At 44.5% G+C, this 20,490-nt stretch overlaps 1 protein-coding gene across 14 annotated transcripts in view; it reads right to left on the reverse strand.

Moving 5' to 3' along the window:
• Positions 1 to 20,490, reverse strand: part of SLC37A3 (solute carrier family 37 member 3) — a 117,900-nt gene that overhangs the window by 52,895 nt on the left and 44,515 nt on the right. The gene's annotated exons all lie outside the window — the stretch shown is intronic.

Below are 20,490 nucleotides of genomic sequence, written 5' to 3' on the forward strand. Positions count from 1 at the left end.
CTAGGTATATACCCAGAAAAACTGAAAACAGGGACTCAGACAGATATTTTTATGCCAGTGTTCACTGCAGCATTATTCACAATAGCTAAAAGGTGGGAACAACCCAAGTGTCCATCAACAGACAAACAGATAAATAAAATGTGGTACAGCCACACCGTGGGATGTTAATCAGCTATAAAAAGGAGTGAAGTATTGGTACATAATATAACACGGATGAACCTTGAAAATGTTACACTAAGTGAAATAAACCAGACACAAAAGCACAAATATTATATGATTCCACTTATATGAAATATCTAGAAAAGGCAAATTCATAGACAGAAAGTAGATAAGAGGTTAGTAGGGGCTGGGGAGTTATTGCTTAATGGTTATAGAGTTTCTGTTTGGGGTGATGAAAACATTTTAGAAAAAGACAGTGGTGATGGTTGCACAACATTGTGAATGTAATTTATGCCACTGAATTGTACACTTAAAAATGGTTAAGATGGGGACTTCCCTGGTGGCGCAGTGGTTAAGAATCCGCCTGCCAATGCCGGGGACACGGGTTCGAGACCTGGTCCGGGAAGATCCCACATGCCGCGGAGCAACTAAGCCCGTGCGCCACAATTACTGAGCCTGCGCTCTAGAGCCCGTGAGCCACAACTACTGAAGCCCGTGCGCCTAGAGCCCGGGCTCCACAACAAGAGAAGCCACCGCAATGAGATGCCTGCGCGCCGCAACTAGAGAAAGCCCACATGCAGCAACAAAAACCCAACGCAGCCAAATAAATAAATAAACAAATAAATTCATTTTAAAAAAATAAAATGAGCTTGGTAGATTTAAAAAAAAAAAAAGAAAGAAATTCAGAGGGAAGATAACACCTGGTCATGGGAATCTCTAAAGGATTCATGAAGGTAATGGAACTTGAGCTGAGCTTTGAAAGACAGGTAAGAAGGCAAGGCTGCTCCAGAAGAAGTAGCTTGAGTCAAGGTTTAGAGGAAGAACAACAGAGGGTGTATTTTAGTATGGAGTCCAGTCCAAGTAGAGAGGTAGCTGGAAAGGTAGGAGGGGACCGGGAACAGGATGCTCTGATTGCTAAACCAAGAATTTTCCATTTAATTTTGAGCAGAAGAATGAACTTCTCAATGAAGTTGTCCCTGAGATTGATTAGCTAGGCATTGGTGTACAAAATATACTGAAAAGAGGAGACAGAGGCCCCTATACAGCCAGGTGAGAGATAAGGAAGGTCTGGACCTGACTAGTGGCCATAGGATGGGAATGAAGGAGCGAGGGGGGACGGGAAGGGGGCTCCTTGGAGGGTAATGCATAGAAGCCGATGGCTGCAAGTGGAGAGGGAGGGTCAGAATGGGGCAGAAGGTGGTGGCGCATTATTTAGGGTAGAGATGATTTTCAATTCATTTAACAATGAAGATGAGGAGAGGGGGTTGTATGTTGAGGGGAAAGATTTTGCAGCATCATTTTGATTCGTGGTTTTTGTCTGTGTTTTTAGGTTAGGAGAGACTGAAGGAATAGAAAGAATTGGTGGCCTGTGGGAGACTGGAGATTAGAGAAAGAAAGAAGAGTGAAGTGATGGGGCAGAAGAAGATAAGAGGGAGCAGGGTGGAGAGACCTGGCACAGGGTCAGGATGATGTAGACAGAAGTGAAGGGGGAAAGGGTGGGAGAAAGTAAAGAGACAATTTTTTTTTACATATATACATTTAACTTTTTGCATTTTGGATGAATAAACGTATTTTTTTTGAATTTCATTTATTTTTTATACAGCAGGTTATTAGTTATCTATTTTATACATATTAGTGTATATATGTCCATCCCAATCTCCCAATTCATCCCATCACCACTACCACCACCCCCGCCTTCCCCCCTTGGTGTCCATACATTTGTTCTGTACATCTGTGTCTCTATTTCTGCCCTGCAAACCGGTTCATCTGTACCATTTTTCTAGGTTCCACATATATGCGTTAATATACGATATTTGTTTTTCTCTTTCTGACTTACTTCACTCTGTATGATGGTCTCTAGATCCATCCACGTCTCTGCAAATGACCCAATTTTGTTCCTTTTTATGGCTGAGTAATATTCCATTGTATATATGTACCACATCTTCTTTATCCATTTGAAGAGACAATTTTTTAGTGGAGAAGAAGGAAGATGGCTCCACACTTATCAATAAGATAAGAAATGAAGTCATCTGCTTCAGGAGACGGGCCAGGAGTGACTCTGATGGTTCAACAAGGGCACGTCTACTGCAGAAGGTGACACAGGGAGCCACGAGAGGAGGAATTAAATGACTGCCGAGTGTCACCGGGGCCCAGATGAGGCTGGAGAGCACACACATGCAGCAAACTCACCTGGTGGCCCGGCCATCAATGCCTGGCACTCTAAGGGGGAGAGAGGGAAAAGCTATGGCATTGAGAGGGTGGTTCTAAGTATGCTTAAGATTCGTGTAATAAAAATCCAAGGAGTGAGGCATTCTTGGATCATAGAAAGCACATTTTTGAAATGGTCAACTATGGGGTTTTCTGAGCTTTGCAACGAAACAAGACAAGGCAGCCTAGACTGGGAGAATGAGAGATCCAGGGCCTGAAGGTCATGGTGAGTGGAGGTGGGAAAGACAGAAAGAGGTTGTGGTCCTAAAATGTTTTGAAAATTGTTGTAACCTCTTAGACCAAATATGTTAATATGTAGTGACATTAGTGGTTCATGTTGAGGAAGACTTTCAAGGCTGTGTCCAGGCTCAGTTGGACTCAGTGCCTTGCCCATAAATTAGTGATGTCTATCAAAGGCAAGGGAAAGGAGAGGAGAGCCAGGATCATAGTCTATCAATCCTGTGAAATGTGGTCAGAGAGATTTTTGAGCTGAAAAGGTTGGAGGAGGAACAGTCCCACATGATTACGAAGTGCAATTAGCCTAATGTCCTCATGGGTGACTGCAGCGTCCTGAAAAAGGAGGCACTATAGTTAGGAAGTCTAGAAAACGAGAAGGGTGGGATGTTTGGGTGGTCAGTAACATGGATATTCAATTCCTTGGCAGTGATGGCAGTAAAGAGGGTGGGACACTATCAGTCCAGCACCGAACTCATTAGGGAAGAGGGAGAACTTCTTGAAGTCGGTAGATGGACATGGTGACAACAGGTGGTATAATCAGGGAATCCAGCACATAGCAGGTGCTCACTAATTACTTGTGGAATGAAGGGAAGCATCTCTAGGGAGCAAGGAGTATACCATTCCCTTCTCCTGCCCTACAAGCCAAGGAGCTGACAAGAAAAGGAGCCACTTGTTGGGAAATGGCACAATCAGGAAAAAGGCAGATGGGCGCCAGCAGGAATGGGTCTGGGAAGATGGGGACAGAGCCGGAGGAGCTGAGCCCTGAGGGACTGCAGAGGGCAGGCTGCTCCCAGGACTTAGAATAAATTCCAGATGATACAGGCACCGCTCTAGGGAAGAGCATGTGGATAATTCAAGGAAACCCATCCCCGCTTTAATAAAACAACTCAGAGCACAGGTCTTCCTGGGGGTGGCTTCATCTCATCTCTTACGTGAAAGAAGCTTCCTGAAAAGAGAGCAGTGTGATAGAAACCAAACATAGGACTTCCCTGGTGGCGCAGTGGTTAAGAATCCGCCTGCCAATGCAGGGGACATGGGTTCGAGCCCTGGTCCGGGAAGATCCCACATGCCGCGGAACAACTAAGCCCGTGCGTCACAACTACTGAGCCTGCACTCTAGAGCCTGCGTGCCACAACTACTGAAGCCCGCACACCCAGAACCCGTGCTCCGCAACAAGAGAAGCCACCGCAATGAGAAGCCCTCGCACCACAACAAAGAGTAGCCCCCGCTCGCCGCAACCAGAGAAGGCCCGTGCGCAGCAACGAAGACCCAATGCAGCCAGAAACAATAAATAAATAAAATAAAATAATAAAATAAATAAATTTATTAAAAAAAAAAACCTCTAAAAGAGTAACTTATCTTTCTCGCCCAGACAATGCTATGTCATTCTAGACAAGCCACCGAAACTAGCTGTGTCTGGATTGCTGTAAGGTGTCGTGGAACGAGTCTGGTGATAGACACACGCAGAGCTGGAAGCGAGGAGCTCCCGCTGTGAAGAAGGAACAGGGACGCTTCAGTTTTAAATTGAGTGGATCCAAGAAAATCAGTGCTGGGAAAGTGGCAAAGAGGAAAGTGACTTGCTACAAAAGTGAAGTGGGACACACAGCAAGAGCCTTGCATTGAGGTGAGAATGACAGCTCGGCTGAAGGAGGTCCTGAGACCCGGGGCCTGTCTCGGGTCGCCCAGATGAAGAAGGATGCGTTTCGAAGCATTACATGGCATTAGGATGATTTTTCAACTAGTGATTCTGCTGCGGGTCAAAGGGGAACGAAGGTGGTGAACTCCGGGCCTGGGTCCACGCTGGGGGATTGGTGTTGAGAACGCTGGGCTATTCTCTCCATTAGGACTGGGATACGGGAGGACCAGCCAAGAGGTGTGGATGCACCTGGTTGAAAAACTATCCTGAGAAGGAAAAATCCAACAGCTGTGATTTCATAAATACATACAATTCTTACTGAGCAAGGGGACAGAGAAAATAATGAAGAGAAGAGAGTGGGACAAAGCAAGAGGACAGAACGCCCATCCAATTGGAGAGGGGCAGGACATCACCATGAGGACTGTTGTAGGGTCAATGCAGGCGCACTGCTCAGCTCAGTGGGGCAGAGTGGCCCCGATTTTAGATAGGTCCCTAAACTACCCTCTCTTCCAAATATCAGGATTCCTCTTCTCCCAATTTCCCTAGGGCTTAGTGCAGACAGGAGCGGGAAACCCTTCAGGAAGGAACAGTCCAGAACAGGCATCTTCTCCTCACTGGCACGGCCTCCTGCATCACGGGCCTCCCCTCCGCTCCCAGCCCAGTGAGACTGGGGAGGACACGGAACTACAGTCGGGGAGGAAGCCGCGGGAGGCCTGACTCACCCTGCGCTCAGCCGCGTGGCCCACGAGTGGGCAGGCCTGCGTGTGATGAATCACTGAGAGCCTGACTGCTATTCTGAGCGCCGCCAAGGACACGGATGCTCTTGTTGGCACCCTGGCACCCTTCACAGTTTCTCTTCTTCCCTGTCTGGCTGCCAGGAAACGAGTGCTGTAGGAACTGAGTATTTTCTTTTTTTTAAAGCCCAAGACAGAAGCTATTTAATGCTTTCTATTCTTCCTGCATCCCTTCTCAGTTCCTGGAAATCACCGGTAGGAGACTAGGACAGAGAGCCACCTCCGTCCAAGCCCAGCTGAGGCGGCCTTGCTGAGAAGCCATTCCAGGGAGGAGCAGGAGAGGGCAGGGCGTACCTTGTAGAATTTCCCAAATGAATCACGTGGCTATTTATTTTGACTGAAAGTGCCCAAGAAGTATGTAAATTTAAGTTCTAAATTCTACAAGGAAAAATCAGACTGGTACCTACAGCTCTATGTAACTGCACAGCACTTGGATTAACTTCTGCATCTTTCTAGCTCCCATGCAGCCCATGATGACTTACACCATGCAAGCCATAGAAAGGGTTAAGTGCTGTATAGACTATACCGAACTCACCAAATGCTATGGGACTCAGTTACCAGGAATTTAAATAAGAAAGAGTCTTTGTAATATCCTCATACTACCCTGTATTAAATTATAAGATCCACAGGGGAAAGTCACTTGTCCTTCATCCTCTCACCACTGCCTGCGTCACAGACCTTTGGGGATGGGCATTTGGAAAAGCAAAGCTCATGCTTCAGGAAGATGAGAAATGTAGGATATTCCCCAACAAATATTTATTGGATATGAGGGAGGGCATTGTGGGTGTTACAGAGATGAAGGAGGCACCCTCAAGGAGAGTAAATCTCGTAGGAGAGATAAGACATGTACACAAATCATTTTACACAAGCACAAAGTAACTAAACATAGAGTTACCATATGATCTAGCAATCCTACTCCTGGGCATATATCTGGAAAAAATGAAAACTCTAATTCGAAAAGATACATGCAGCACCCCAATGTTCACAGCAGCACTATTTACAATAGCCAAGACATGGAAACAACCTGAATGTCCATGGACAGATGAATGGATAAAGAAGATGTGGTATATTGGGAATTCCCCGGTGGTCCAGTGTTTAGGACTCTGCGCTTCCATTTCAGGGGGCGTGGGTTCAATCCCTAGTCAGGGAACTAAGATCCCACAAGCCATGCAGTGTGGCCAAAAAAAAAAGATACAGTTTATATATATACAATGGAATATGACTCAGCCATAACAAAGAATGAAATAATGCCATCTGCAGGAACACGGGTGGACCTAGAGAGTATCTTACTGAGTGAAGTCAGACAGAGAAAGACAAACATCATATGATATCACTTATATGTGGAATCTTAAAAAATGATACAAATGAACTTATTTACAAAACAGAAACAGACTCACAGACTTAGAGAAGGAACTTATGATTACCAAGGGGGAAGGGTGGGGGGAAGGGATAGTTCAGGAGTTTGGGATTGACATGTACACACTGCTATATTTAAAATGGATAACCAACAAGGACCTACTGTATAACACAGAGAACTCTGCTCAATATTACGTAACAACCTAAATGGGAAAAGAATTTGAAAAAGATTAGATACATGTATATGTGTAACTGAATCACTTTGCTGTACACCTGAAACTATCACAACATTGTTAATCAACTATACTCCAATATAAAATAAAAAGGTAAAAACAAAACAAAACAGAAATAGACTCAGACACAGAAAACAAACTTATGCTTACCAAAGGGGATAGTGATTGGTGCAGGGAGGGGAGAGATAAATTAGGAGTATGGGATTAACATATACACACTACTGTATATAAACTAGATAAACAAGGACCTACTGTATAGCACGGGGAACTATATTCAATACCTTATAATAACCTATAATGGAAAAGAACCTGAAAAAGTGTATGTGTGTGTATGTGTGTGTGTGTACATATATATATATAACGGAATCACATTTCTGTACACAGGAAACATTGCAAATCACCTATACTTCAATAAAATAAATAAATAAGTGAAAAGTAAGCACAAAGTCCTACAGGATATGAGGAAGGAGAATTATCTGGTTTGATGAAAGTCAGGCAAGATTCATGAACTGTGCCTTGGAGAACAATACAGTTCCTGAAAGGGAAGACACAGGGGTAATGCCAAAGGTGCAGAAAACTGTCTCAGTTTTCGACAAGGATGTAGGGAGACAGAGCTGGAGAGGCACACTCGGCTTGGACGTGCAGCGCCTTAACGACAAGCTTGCAAGCTCAGCTTGATCCAGTGGGTGTGCAGATCTCACTGAAGATCCTCAACAGCGTGAGAGTCAGGATCGAATCAGAGTCTCCAGAAGCTCAGTCTGGAAGTTGTCGGCAGGATGGACCAAAAGGGAGAGAAATCAGAGAACTACTGTTCTAGTTCAGGTGGGAGTAATGAAGGCCTGAAGGATGGCGGTAACAATGGGGATGGGAAAGGAAACATGTGTACAACATTACGGAGGTGAGTAAACAGAGCCTGAATTTTCACTGGATGTGAGGAAATGAGAGAGAGAGAGAAAGGGGTAGAGAGAGAGACGTCAAAATGACTCTGGAAGGGCTTCCCCCATGGCGCAGTGGTTAAGAATCCACCTGCCAACGTAGGGGACATGGGTTCAAGCCCTGGTCCAGGAAGATCCCACATGCCACGGAGCAACTAAGCCCATGCACCACAACTACTGAGCCTGCGTGCTGCAACTACTGAAGCCCACGTGCCTAGAGCCCATTCCACAAGAGAAGCCACCGCAATGAGAAGCCTGCACACCGCAACGAAGAGTAGCCCCCGCTCACCGCAACTAGAGAAAGCCCACGCGCAGCAACAAAGACCCAATGCAGGCCACAAAAAAAAAAAAAGACTCCGGGAAACTAGGACCCACCAGAGATAGATGTGCTTTTTCCACTAGAGAAGACGAATTTATAAGCCACAGTGGTTGAGGAAGTGACAGTGCCATTAAAAGGCCTATGGATATGAGGAGGAGAAAGATTTGGGGGATGGTTCCCCCTTGCGAGGGCTAAGAGGCCATGTAGATGCCCAGAACACAGTCAAAAATACTTATGAGAGAGATCAGGGTGAAGAGAGAGGTCTGGGGGTCATCTGCATGGGGGTGACAGCAGGAACTGTGGGACACAGCAAAGAAAAGCATTCTAAAGGTAGAACCAAAGGAAGACCTACATTTAGAGAATGGAAAAAGCAGAAACAAAATGAGGCAAAGCAAAAAGGATACGTATTTACTGAGTCCCAACCACATGCCGGTGCTCAGAGATTTGCATATACTGTTATCTGTGAAGTATTTTTCCCATTTTACAGATGAGGAAACAATCTCAGGTAATCCACCAATCAACCCAGATGCCACATCAGAAACCCAAGAATCATTCTCTCTAAATCCACCTCCACGTCTCACAGTCAATTGCAACACGCTTTTTTTTTTAAAATAAATTTATTTATTTTATTTATTTATTTTTGGCTGTGTTGGGTCTTCACTGCTGCTCGCGGGTTTTCTCTAGTTGCGGCGCGCAGGGGCTACTCTTCGTTGCGGTCGCAGGCTTCTCATTGCTGTGGCTTCTCTTGCTGTGGAGCATGGGCTCTAGGCGCGCAGGCTTCAGCAGTCGTGGCTCACGGGCTCTAGAGCACAGGCTCAGTAGCTGTGGCGCACAGGCTTAGTTGCTCCATGGCATGTGGGATCTTCCCGGACCAGGGCCCAAACCCGTGTCCCCTGCATTGGCAGGTGGACTCTTAACCACTGTGCCACCAGGGAAGCCCACAACATGCCTTATTAAGTTTACCTTTGAATCTTCCTTGATTCTACTCTTTTCCTCCATCCTTACTCTAGGCCCTCAATTCTCCCCTGCTTACGCAATAACCTCCCATCTCCAGGTCTCCCTGTTCATGGTCTCACCCATCACTAGTCCATCTCTTTCCCTACTGCCCAAGTGGTCTAACACACAAATCCAGCCTCACAAAGCCTTCAGAAGCTTGCAAGGCTCTTGATGAGAGGGCTCTGCTAACTCCAGGATCACCTCTGGCCCTTCACTTGCAAGCACTCCATCCCCAGCCTCGCAGACCTACCTGTGGTTCACAGAATCCAGCCACCTTCCCATCTCTGCACAGGTTCCCTCTCTTCCAAGACCATCTCCTACAGTTCAAGAGCAATTCAGGCATCATATCCTCAGGTTGTACTAATCTTCCCAAGGACCCGTTTTCTGTACTTCTCACTGCCCTGAGCATACCCACATCACAGCACTTATCACACTGCAAGATTTAACCCATACGACAGTCTCTCTCACTGTATTAGCAGTAGTTTGGGGGCAGGGATTTGCTTTTATTCACTGGTCTCTAACACTCAACATTTCCTGGTAGAATTAATAAAACAGTCAATTCAAACCCGAGTCTGATTCTAAGGTTCACATTCCTTCCACTATGCTGTAAAGTCAGAGAGTAGAAAGAGAAACTGGATAGTGTAGGATGACAAAAAGGCAAGAGGCTCTTTGTTAACCCACAGCTAACATCATACTTACTGGTGAAAGACTGGATGTTTTCCTCCTAAGATTAGAAGCAAGACAAGGATGGCTACTCTCACCACTTCTATTCAACATTGTACTGGATGTTCTAACCAGGGAAATTAGGCAAGAAAAAGAAATAAAAGGCATCCAGATTGGAAAGGAAAAATTAAAACTATCTCTATTCCCAGATGATGTGATCTTGTATATGAAAAATCCTAAGCAATTCACAAAGTAATTATTGGAACAGAAAAAAGAAGTTCAGCTAGGTTGCAGGATATAAAGTCAGTATACAAAAATCAATCGTACCTCTATATACTAGCAATGAACAACATGAAATGAAATTAAGCAAACAATTCCATTTACAATAGCAACAACAACAACAACAAAACAACCCTTAAGAATAACTGTAACAGAAGAAGTACAATATTTGTACAGTGAAAACTATGAAACATCACTGAAAGAAATTAAGGAAGACCAGGACTTCCCTAGTGGTGCAGTGGTTAAGAATCTGCCTGCCAATGCAGGGGACACGGGTTCGAGCCTTGGTCCGTGAAGATCCCACATGCCATGGAGCAACTAAGCCCATGCACCACAACTACTGAGCCTGCGCTCTAGAGCCTGCAAGCCACAACTACTGAGCCCACGTGCCACAACTACTGAAGCCTGCGTGCCTACAGCCCATGCTCCACAATAAGAGAAGCTGCCACAATGAGAAGCCCGCACACTGCAATGAAGAGTAGTCCCCGCTCGCCACAACTAGAGAAAGCCCGCGCAGCAACAAACACCCAACATAGCCAAAAATAAATAAATTTATTTTAAAAAAAAGAAATTAAGGAAGACCTAAATAAATGGAAAGGCATCCCATATTCATGGACTGGAAGATTTAATATTATTAGATGGCAATACTCTCCATCTAACTGATCTACCGCAACGAAGAGTAGCCCCCGCTCGCCACAACTAGAGAGAGCCCATGAGCAGCACTGAAGACCCAATGCAGCCAAAATAAATAAAATCAATAAATAATTTTTTAAAAAAGACAATTCAATGGGGAAAGAATAGTCTTGCCAACAAATGATGCAGCGGGATAATGACAGCCACATGCAAAAGAATAAAACTTGGACTCTACCTAATACCACGTACAAAAATTAACTCAAGGGCTTCCCTGGTGGCGCAGTGGTTGAGAATCTGCCTGCCAATGCAGGGGACACGGGTTCGAGCCCTGGTCTGGGAAGATCCCACATGCCGCGGAACAACTAGGCCCGTGAGCCACAACTACTGAGCCTGCGCGTCTGGAGCCTGTGCTCCGCAACAAGAGAGGCCGTGATAGTGAGAGGCCCGCGCACTGCGATGAAGAGTGGCCCCCGCTTACCGCAACTAGAGGAAGCCCTCGCATAGAAACAAAGACCCAACACAGACAAAAATAAATAAATAATAAATTTAAAAAAAAATTTAACTCAAAATGGATCATATGCCTAAATGTAAGAGCTAAAATAATAAAAGTCTTAGAGGAAAACTTAGGAGTAAATCTTCATGACCTTGGACTAGACAAAGATAGCTTATGTATGACACCAAAATCAGAAGTGACAAAAGAAAAGACAGGTAAATTAGACCTCATCAAAATTTTTAAAATTTGTGTTTCTAAGGATACCAGCAAGAAAGTGAAAAGACAATCCACAGAATAGGAAAAATATACTAAATCATATATCTGATAAGGGCTTGTATCTAGAATATGTAAAGAACTCTCACAACACAACAATAAAATGACAAAGAACCCAATTTTTAATGGGCAAAGGAGACACATCTCCAGGAAGACAAACAAATGGCCAATAAGCACATGAAAAGATGCCCAACATGACCAGTCATTAGAGAGAACAGCAAAGCAAACCACAGTAAGACACCACTTCAGATCTATTAGGATGACTGAAATTTTAAAAAGACAGACAATAACAAGTGCCGGTGAGGACGTGGAGAAATTGGAACTTTCGCAGATTGCTGGTGGGATTGTGAAATTGTGCAGCCACTTCAGAAAGTAGTTCGGTAAAATAGATAGCTAGTGGGAAGCAGTCGCATAGCACAGGGAGATCAGCTCGGTGCTTTGTGACCAGCTAGAAGGGTGGGATAGGGAGGGTGGGAGGGAGGGAGACAAAAGAGGGAAGAGATATGGGGATATATGTATGTGTATAACTGATTCACTTTGTTATAAAGCAGAAACTAACACACCATTGTAAAGCAATTATACTCCAATAAAAACGTTAAAAAAAAAAAAAAAAGAAAGTTGTTTGGCAGTTCCGTATGTTAATTATAGTTACCATATGACCCAGCAATTCCACACCCAGGAGACCTGAAAACATACATCCACATAAAAACTTAAATGCTCCTAGCAGCATTATTCATAATAGCCAAAAAGTGGGAATAACCCAAATGTCCATCAACTGATGGGTAAATAAACAAAATGTGGTGTATGCATACAAGTCAGTCATAAAAAGGAATGAAGTACTGATACATGCGACAACAGACATGAGCCTTTGTCTCAATTGTACCTGTGAGATTTTAACTTATGGAAGTGACTGAGTGACAAGGAGAGGTCAGTGCCATTGAAAGATTTTTATTACTCACGGTGCCTGAAATGCGAGCACACCACACCCACAGGGCCCTATAGGGAAGCTTCAGTTTGGGTCAGGAGGAGAAGGAGCCAGGGAAAGCCTGAGCCAGAGCCTTTATTGTGTTTTCTGCAGGAAAGGCAAGGCAGGGCAGGGTAAAGAGTTTAGGACTGACTAGTCTGAATAATGCTGGCAGGCTTTGGGAAGGGCTGTCTCTTAGTTGTTTGGCACCTGGCCCTCGTTTGACTTAGGGCAGGGGAGAGATTAGCTTGGTGTGTGAGAGTTTGATAAAGGATGTGGTTGGTTCCTGGTTGGTTCGGGGTGTGGGCTCTGGACTGGATCGTTTGCATATGAAAAGCGTGCTGCAGGGTGAACCCTTTCCTATCTCTCAGAGCTAGTCCTGGGAGGGGCAGCGAGCCCACAAATGCCAGAGCATCAAGAATACAGAAAGTAAGATGATACAATTCAGACAGCTGGCCTTCTGATGAATGGACGCCAAATAGACAAATACAGGATCTAAGAAAATCCAGTTAGAACAGCCTAGAAAACATTATGCTAAGTGAAAGAAGCTAATCACAAAAGACCATGTATTCCATTTATACAAAAAGTCCAGAATAGGTAAATCCATAGATGCAGAATGTAACTAGTTGCCAGAAGCTGGGGAAAGAGGAGAATGCAGAGTGACTGCTAAGAGGTACGGGGTTTCTTTTGGGGGTGATGAAAATGTTCTAAAATTAGATAGACCTGTGACTATCCCTAAAACCACTGTACACTTTAAATGAGTGACTTATATATGTGTAAATTATATTTCAATAAAGTTGTTATTTAAAAACAAAATACAAAGAAAGAGAGGTGTTCAATACTTTCACAAACGAGGCATCAGAGGGGAATTCCCTAGTGGTCCAGTGGTTAGGACTCTGCACTTTCACTGCAGGGGGCCCGGCTTCGATCCCCGGTCTAGGAACTAAGATCTCACAAGCCACGCAGCATGGCAAAAAAAAAGACATCAGTGGAAGAGAGGTGTCACTACTACTTACCCTCAGATCTCTGGTCTCCCAGATTTTCTAGCTAGAGATGAGGCTTCATGCAAGATCGCAACATTAATCCAGGAAACAGGAAAGTCCTTTTTGATGTCTGAGCAGGAAAATACCACCACAAAAATACTGTTTAACAGGATTATTCTGAGAGTTGAGCAGGGCACAGACTGCAGCAGGGAAGACTAGAAGAGGGACACCAAAAATAAGGCCATTGAGAATAATTCAGGCAGAGGAAACGGCTTAGAAATCAACAAGAAAGACGAGTTAGAAAAGCAAGTGAGAAAGAATCAGCAACGCGTGCAGGCTGAGGACAAGAAGAGAGGAAAAGATGTATCCAAAAGTATCCTTAAGGCTGTGGGCCTGGGGAAGATGGCGTTGCCACTGACAGTTAAAGACAACCCAGAAAATGTGAGAATTACGGCACAGTGGAGACTCCGGGTCCAGTAATGCGAGAGAGCTACTTAATGAATAAGGATCAAAATGTGCCTTGATGCCTAAGGTTACTCAAGAATGCTTCAAGCAGCTTATTAAACAAAGACCACTAGCAAAGTTATGTGGGAAGTGGGTTTGCAGGGACTGGGGTGAGAAAATGAACTCTATCACATTGCGCTGCCAGCAGGACATCCTGGTGATCGCCAGGCAATTTAAGATTGGAAAATGAGTAACAAATTGGGGCTAGAGAGAAAAATTTGGTAGTCATTGGGAGGTTTTAGAAAAATATGAAACAGTGAACTGTGTAAAAGAAGTACTGGAACTGGAAAAGAGAAAAATTAAACATTAACTAAGTTCTACCTCCTACTGGCCAGGCACTGTATGAGAGGATTTTTCAAAATGATTAGAAGGTAGCCCTGACTTTCTAGAGTTTTGTGGACGAGTGATGACAAAGCTAAAAATAGAGTATGAACGAGAGTGTCTGGGACACAGAAGATGAAACAATTTTGTCTAGAGAGTTTTCTTACGATTGAGGATTAGGAGGAAAAGGGGATATCAAAATGGAGACAAAAGTAGAATTCAAAGAATAAGAAGGTAGTTAACGACATCAAAAGTAAAGAACAGAGACGGCCAGCTTTGATCAGAAAGCAATGCTTGGCGGAATAGCTTCAATAAAAATTTAAGATTAGAAGCATAAAAAGCTGAAAGGGAAAGATGGAAGTTGTCTTCAAATATATCAAGAGAAAATATACATCTGTGTTGCTTTGGAAGAATGAGGACCAATGGAAGACACTGTAAGATTTTCACTCAGGGGGCTTCCCTGGTGGCACAGTGGTTAAGAATCCATCTGCCAATGCAGGGGACACGGGTTCGATCCCTGGTCCGGGAAGATCCCACATGCCACGGAGCAACTAAGCCCGTGCACCACAACTACTGAGCCTGTGCTCTAGAGCCCGCAAGCCACAACTACTGAACCTGTGTGCCACAACTACTGAGCCCGGGCGCCTAGAACCTGTGCTCCACAACAAGAGAAGCCACCGCAATGAGAAGCCCGCTCACCGCAACAAAGAGTAGCCCCTGCTCACCGCAACTAGAGAAAGCCCGCAGGCAGCAACGAAAACACAACACAGCCAAAAATAAAAACAAATAAAATAAATGAATTTTAAAAAAAAAGATTTTCACTCAGTAGAACACATCTCCTAACAACGAGAGCCTCACAGGGAGAGTATGGTTGAGGTGCGCGTCGGAAGACCATCCATTTGGAGAACAGGTCACTATTCATAGTAGGGGGATGGTAGAAGCAAGGTGTGGAAGGGAAGGTTAAAGGTCTCAGCTGAGAGGCCTGGAGGATTGAAAGACTAGAAAAAAAAAGATGGAGAGAAGCTAATCAAAAGGAATGGAATTTAGAGTGAAGTTAAGGCATCAATTCCTGTGCAAAACAGAGAAATGCCCAAGTGGAGAAACCCCAGATAATCCTGATCTTTCAGTAAAACAGGTGGGGCATCACCAGTGGTAACAGAAGGCTGCCAGGTGGGGGGGACCGAGAACTTCTGAGAGAATAACTAGCCAGGAGGGTTTCAAAACCAACGGATGTAAAGTCATGATGAAATGAAGCACACGTGGCTTTCTGGTGCTGACAGGTGCAGCGGGCAGGGTCTCTGGAACTTTGTCTCCCCCTGCTGAGTCAAGAGGCATGAGCGGCTGAGACGAGGAAAGGAGCCCAATAGGAAAGAACTGTTTCTTTTGGCGGCGGGGGTGGTTAGAGAGAGGAAAACATAAACATTGATTTTTAAAAACCACCTTATAAGTTAGATCCTGCAGCATTAAATGAGCTGCTGTGCAAAAACCAAACAGCAGACAGATGTGGGAAGGGGGCCAGCACTGGGTCATCCCTGTGGGCCACTCTTGTTAGTCTTTTTGGGACTTCCCTGGCGGTCCAGTGGTTAAGACTCCATGTTTCCATTGCAGGGGGCATGGGTTCAATCCCTGGTCGGGGAACTAAGATCCACACTTTGGGGGGTGAAAAAAAAATCTTTGCTAGTCTTTTCTCTAAAAGGTTCTTCTCTTAATTAACCCATCCCTTTATCCACACGCTGTTCAACAGCCTCAAAGTGATTGCAGAGATAGGGACCTTTCTCTCAGCCAGGACACAGGCTTGTTTTGAATTTCAAAAGTTCTGTTAAATTATCTTCTCTCCAAGACCTTGTTCACAGAATCATCTTTACGTGAACCCACCTAGTAGAGCAAACAAGGATGAAACCTATCTCACGACTGGGGGCATTTGGGGAAGGGCATCTCTTCAGCCTCTATTTTAGTCACTGCTCCTTCATCCCCCAGCCCCACCCTCCTGGCTCCAGAGGAAGTCCAGGATAAGATTAAAGTCAAATGAGAAGAGGCCGAGTGGGATCACGGAAAAAAACAGTTAAGTCAGAAGACCTGGGTTTTGATTCAGTCCTGCTGTCATGTACTAGATGTGTGACCCTGGGCAAACCCATGAGCTTCTCAGAGCCTCAGTTCTCAAATCGAAGGACCACAACCACGGGTCCTCCTACCTTACGAATGCGGTGGGGATAAAAGAGAGCAGTGGATGGGAGGGCACTTTTAAAAGTCGTGTACCAGGAATTCCCTGGTGGTCCAGTGGTTAGGACTCTGGGCTTCCACTGCAGGGGGCCCAGGTTTGATCCTTGATCAGGGAACTAAGATCCCACAAGCCATGCAGCACAACCAAAAAAATTAAAAATAAAATAAAATAAAGAAAATGAGGCCAGGGGACTTCCCTGGCAATCCAGTGGTTAAGACACCATGCTTCCATTGCAGGGGGTACGGGTTTGATCCCTGGTCGGGGAACTAAGACCCCGCATGCCACGCGGTGCAGCCAAATAAATAAATAATAAAATAAACTTGTTTAAAAAAAGAAAAGAAAATGAGGCCAGGAAGATGAGAAGCTTAAAAAAAATAAAAAGAAATCTGTGTACACACATGAGGCATTGGGGGCTCAGGCACAGAACTCCCTTTCAAATATTAGTCTTGATGTACATGTACATATATATATATGTGTGTGTATAGTTAAATGTAACACATAATTACATATGTATATATATAGTCACCTAGAATTCCCTTTCAAATATTAGTCTTGATGTACATGTACATATGTATATATTTATATGTGTGTGTATAGTTAAATGTAACACATAATTACATATATATATAGTCACCTAGAATTACCTATAACACATCTATAACCATTTAAGTGATTTGTATTATCTGTGTTCACATATATAAATTTCATACTGAATCTGATTTATTCCGGATATATGCTGGAACAAACTTGGTCACCAGAGGGACTTTCCTGGTAGCACAGTGGTTAAGAATCCACCTACCAATGCAGGGGACACAGGTTCAAGCCCTGGTCCAGGAAGATCCCACATGCCGTGGAGCAACTACGCCCGTGTGCCACAACTACTGAGCCTGCGCTCTGGAGCCCGCAAGCCGCAACTACTGAAGCCCGCGTGCCTAGAGCCCGTGCTCCGCAACAAGAGAAGCCACCACAGTGAGAAGCCCATGCATCACAACGAAGAGTAGCCCCCGCTCGCCGCAACTAGTGAAAGGCCGCACGCAGCAACGAATACCCAATGCAGCCAAAAATAAATAAATAAGTAAATAAATAAAAACTTGGTCACCAGAAATGATCAGGGCATTTAAGGAAAAGCAAAAGGAAGATGTGCCTGAATCCGAAAGTACAGAGGCCACAAGGGAAGGTAATCCAGCTGTCTTGATTGATGGTTGCTGTGACCTTGGACATGGAGTTGACTCTTTCACGCTCACAATTTAATTGAGGAAACAACAACTTAACCAGAAACAACCAGAGAACAAAATAAGGCAGTAAAATCACTCGGCCTGGGCAGACTGCATGGTCTATGTAACGACTCTAGAATTTTAAGGAAAGAGCATTAGAAGTGGCGTAATCAGGAAAAGCTCCACGGAGATGAACATATACACACTACTATATATAAAACAGATAACCAACAAGGACCTACTGTATAGCACAGGGAACTCTACTCAATATTTTGTAATTATCTATAAGGGAAAAGAATCTGAAGAAAAATATATATATACGTATGTGTAACTGAATCACTTTGCTGTACATCTGAAACTAACACAACATTGTAAATCAACTAAACTTCAATTTAAAAAAAAAAGGAAAGTCCCATGGAGGTAGGACATCAGGAGCTGAGAGGGACAGACAGAATTGGAAGGAAGAGGATGGTCCAGGTGAAAACACGCAGCAGGAATAAAGACAGCAGCTTGAACAACATGGGGTTTCTTCTGTAGCAGCAAGTTCGCTCTTCACTGTGGCTTAGCTCTCTGGGAGAGCTGATATGGCTACTGAAGAGCCTGAGGAGAGGACAATGCATTCTCTGCCCCACGGCCTGGCCTGATAACCTGGCCATTTACTGTGGGAGGCGGTGTCATGTTGTAAAGCAAGGGGAAGAGCCACATGCAGGGTCAGGGAGCCACACTCCACTCGGCCCCCCTCCACTTCTTTTCCTTCCACCTTTTCCAACACGATCAACATTTACTCAGCACCAACCATGCAAGGAACTAGGCATTGGAGAAAAAGACCAATAATCAGGGCTTCCCTGGTGGCGCAGTGGTTAAGAATCCGCCTGCCAATGCAGGGGACACGGGTTCGAGCCCTGGTCCGGGAAGATCCCACATGCCACGGAGCAACTAAGCCCGTGCGCCACAACTACTGAGCCTGCGCTCTAGAGCCTGCAAGCCACAACTACTAAGCCCATGTGCCACAATTACCAAAGCCCGCGCGCCTAGAGCCCACGCACTGCAACGAAGAGCAGCCCCCGCTCGCCGCAACTAGAGAATGCCCGTGCACAGCAACGAGGACCCAATGCAGCCAAAAAAAAAAAAGAAGACCAATAATCACCTTGGGGAGTTAGATATTAAAAAAAAACAGGTTAGACCAAAGCAGTTAAGGACCAAATAAGTAATACTGCTATTGCTACCAAAAAAAGGCGAGACGGTGGGGGGCGAGTAAGGCTGGCTGGAAAATGGTTTCTTGGACTAGACAGTGCTTGTCCAAGTCTTGAGGAAAAATTAAGATTTAGAAAGCAGAGAGTTAAGAAGGGGTATTACAGACCAGAAGTGTGAATCAACACTAGAAGGTAAGCACTACGATGTGAATATATTAATACTTAACACTACTGAACTGTATACTTAAAATGGTTAAGATGGTACATTTTATGTTACATGTATTTTATCACAATTAAACATTTTTTTCATTTAAGAAACAAACCAAAAAAAAAAAAACAAACCAAAACACAGGTGCTTCCAAAAAAAAAGATAAACTGATATGAATACACACTGCCATTTGTAGCCAAGTAATAAGCTAACCAGTCTGATTTTGTAGAAGGTTCGTGTAGAGAGACATCAGGAGATTCAGTAAAGAAACAAACTGAGGGACTTCCCTGTTGGTCCAGTGTGTAAGACTCCGTGCTCACAATGCAGGGGGCCTGGGTTTGATCCCTGGTTGGGGAACTAGATCTCGCATGCCGCAACTAAGAGTCCACATGCCGCAACTAAGACCTGGTGACGCCTAAATAAATAAATAAATATTTTTTTAAAAAAAAGAAAGAAACAGACTGAAGGTGGATTGTGGGAAACCTCAGGCTAACATGTGGCACTTGATTCTCTCAACCAAGGTTTCTAACTTTGTGGTCTAAAGACGGGCTTCAAGTTTTGGCCTGTGAACAACACCCTGTAATAAATCTTGAAAGTTTGTTCACAGGTGCATTCTGATCTGGGGAGAGGGCAAATGGCTGGCAGATTCTCAAAAGGGTTTATGACTTAGAAAATCTGAAAACCATTCATAAAGCCAGTTGCCAGTGTGGTCTGGGTGGGGATGGGACACGGGTTGAGGTTACATAAGTTGAGCTCACTTCCCTTGAGACGTGCAGTTAACTCAACAGCAGACAGTGTTATATAACTGGATGCCCCGTCTCTCTTTAGTGCGTAACAGAGTGATTGTTAGGTATTTACAACAGCTCATCTGGGAAAGTTGGTGACCCCTACTGAAAACTAGCAGAGGGGGAGCAGAGAAGAGAACCCAGTAAAAGACAGGAAGTAAGAAGATTCAATACATTAAAATGCCACAGGGCTTCCCTGGTGGCGCAGTGGTTGAGAGTCTGCCTGCCAATGCAGGGGACACGGGTTCGAACCCTGGTCTGGGAGGATCCCACATGCCGCGGAGCAGCTGGGCCCGTGAGCCACAACTACTGAGCCTGCGCGTCTGAAGCCTGTGCTCCGCAACAAGAGAGGCTGCGATAGTGAGAGGCCCGCGCACCACGATGAAGAGTGGCCCCCACTTGCCGCAACTAGAGAAAGCCCTCGCACGAAACGAAGACCCAACACAGCCAAAAATAAATAAATAAATAATTTTTTTTAAAAAAATGCCATAGAAGCCAAAGGAAAAAAGTCCTGGAGACGATGAAGTGGTTACCGGAGTCAAGTATAAGAGGAGGATTAAGAAAGATAAGGAATGAGAAAAAAAAGATATCTAAGTTCTATGACCTTCAGTTGCACGGTTTCTGTAGAGCGATGCAAAAAAGGTCAGAGGTTAAGGGTAACATATCCAAACTAGGAGACCTGGAGAGCAAAGGAAAGTGCTATAATTATGACGTGATAATTATGTCAGGACATCAGGCATAAACCAGGAGTGTCCTGGACGAATAGACACAGTTAGTTACCTAGTTGTGGAGGAAGTTAGTAGCACAGCCAGGAAGGCAGCAGATACCATCTGTTAACTCAAAGGATTTGGTTGTGAAAAGGAAAATAGGACGTAAGTCAGAA

Source organism: Balaenoptera physalus (genome assembly GCF_965194825.1).
Source record: "Balaenoptera physalus genome assembly, chromosome: 8".
Lineage (NCBI taxonomy): Eukaryota > Metazoa > Chordata > Mammalia > Artiodactyla > Balaenopteridae > Balaenoptera > Balaenoptera physalus.